The sequence below is a fragment of the Piliocolobus tephrosceles genome, unplaced genomic scaffold (genome assembly GCF_002776525.5).
Source record: "Piliocolobus tephrosceles isolate RC106 unplaced genomic scaffold, ASM277652v3 unscaffolded_30467, whole genome shotgun sequence".
Taxonomy (NCBI): domain Eukaryota; kingdom Metazoa; phylum Chordata; class Mammalia; order Primates; family Cercopithecidae; genus Piliocolobus; species Piliocolobus tephrosceles.
The window spans coordinates 251-2,618 of NW_022313718.1; the positions used below are offsets into that span (position 1 = coordinate 251).

General features: G+C 49.1%; 1 non-coding gene across 1 annotated transcript; it reads left to right on the forward strand.

The window, feature by feature from the left end:
* Positions 1 to 549: 549 nt before the first annotated feature.
* On the forward strand, positions 550 to 623 carry TRNAN-GUU. The gene has a single exon. It is a non-coding gene; the product is annotated as a tRNA-Asn (tRNA).
* Positions 624 to 2,368: the final 1,745 nt, after the last annotated feature.

Sequence of the window (2,368 nt, forward strand, 5' to 3'; positions counted from 1 at the left end):
TGAATTCATTGACAAGTCCTAGTCGTGCGCCCTGGCGAGTGCCAGACCCTGCTCCCCGCGAGGGGACCCACGAGCGACCCTCACCACCATCTCTGCCCTGGTGGAGCCCCCGTGCGGAACACAGGATCCGAAGATGGCAGCGGAAGCTCCTCAGCAGCCCCGAAAGCGACTGGGCAGGGTGGGCACAGGCTCCTTCACTGGGTGAAGGCGGCGCAAAGAACGGGAAGAACCATCCCGGGAGCCCACCGGGCCTTCAGCTTCCCTTGAGCCCCCAGGCGGCTCGGGCTGGGTCGCCCACCGGGGAGTTTCCGGAAGCTCCTGAAGCAGGCGAGGGGCGGGGCGGGCGGAGGCCATTCGGCTGTTCCTCTGGCTCCAGAATCTCCTAACGCGCAGGTGTCCAGCGTGACCAGCGCGACTCACCGAACTAATCTCTCTGGTTTTCCAAGGCCTTGCTCAGTCGTCCTGCCGGGCGGGCCCCGAGAATGGACGGAAAGGAGCAAGTTTAGTGAGTAGCCCTTCCTGCATCGCCCAGTAAAGTCGGGAGCGGTTGTCTCTGTGGCGCAATCGGTTAGCGCGTTCGGCTGTTAACCGAAAGGTTGGTGGTTCGAGCCCACCCAGGGACGACTCTTGGAACTTTTAAAGCATTCACGCATTGGCAAACACTAGATGAATGGAGAGGATTTTATCTTCCCGGAATCCCAAGACACTCATTTATGACTGATCCATGTCAAGGCCCAGCCCACCTCCCCTACCAGATTCTTAACGGGGTATCTCCTGAAATGCCAGGTGTACACCAGTGTAACTAAGGAATCCTGAAACAGAGACCTAGGAACCCACTTCTGGTGTGATAAAATTCTAATTCAGTCTGTTATACGCTTAAACGAGTAATTTACAGGCGTCCATTTTTTCATATTTTAGTAGTAGGAGTCCAGTATTACCTCCAGGACGTGCCTGGATTTCCTGATTGCTCTATCAATAACGTGACCAGTGGAATCATTCATCATGACAGGGATCCTCTCCATCATTTTTGAAAACAGTATTTTTCCTCAGTTTGTGCAGGATTTATTTAACCCTCTTCAAAATGTTTTTGTTAGCCAGGCATGGTGGCACGCACCTGTAGTCCCAGCTACTCGGGAGGCTGAGGCAGGAGAATCGTTTGAACTTGGGAGGTGGAGGCTGCAGTGAGCTGAGATCGCACCACTACACTCCAGCCTGGAGCAGACTCCAGAGCGAGACTCCATCTCAAAAAAAAAAAAAAAAAAATGTTTTTGAGATGAGGTTGGTTTCATGGTTTTAGGATTACAAAGAATGCTGCAGTCACCATTCTTGTACACATATCTTTGGTCATTGTGGAAATGTCTACACCACAGATCTCTCTATAGTGTAGAGAGCTGGATGAGCCATTGCTACATTATAGTGCTTATAATGCTTCTAATTTGAGTCGGTTCTGCAAATGTATCTTTCAGGGGAGCAGCACCAAATCATATCCCAGTATGAATATTTATAAGAGGAACAATGTGCAGATGTGCAGTTGAGCTTCGTGCCTCTCCATGGGGCCCATGTTCATAAAATGGTGGCATTAGCAATCCTGTGAGAGTGGAGTCAAAAGCTGAAGCAGAGGACATGAAAACCCGCACTGTACATCCTCTGTAGTCTAGCCAGAATCATTCCTAGGTCGACGGTCTCTTAGGAGGGAATGCTGCTTGCTTGTTTTGTCAAAACCACGAAAGGGAGGGAAAGCATCAGGCTGTTGCTTGATAACAGTAGTGAAGCAAATCTTTCCAAAGGCTTGGTTTGTTAACCCTTAGGAAAAACATCCTAATTCTTACCGGATGGTGCTGTGCATTTCCAGGCTCTTGGTGTCCCAAAGAAAGAACTGCACGTGACACACACAAAGCAGCAAAGCAAAGCAAAAATTTACTAAGCACAGTAACACTCTCAGAGCAGGGAGAGTGGGCTGGCCTCTGGGAGATGAGATCAATCTGAGTTTGGTGTACTCTGGGTCTTTTTATATGTGGTTGTTTTTCTTCTCTTCACAGGGATGCCTAATCGTTAGCCAGTGTTTGTCTTTTGATTGATAGGTGGGTTGCTTAGTTACTTTGGCCCTTGTGTGCTTGCACATTGCCTTCATCCCATACTTTTAAGTCCATGCATGATATGCAGTCCATATGCATGTGCTGTAATGAGCTAATTATCATATGGAGTCATGTTAAGGATACTTTTTTCTCAATGCCTAACTCTCAGGAGCTGCCCCTTTACTGGTTTGGAACTTGCTGGCCATGGGGTCCTTGCTTGCTGTTTTTTTTCTGGTTTGTTTGTTTGTTTTTTGAGACAGAGTCTTGCCCTGTTGCCCAGTCTGGAGTGCAGT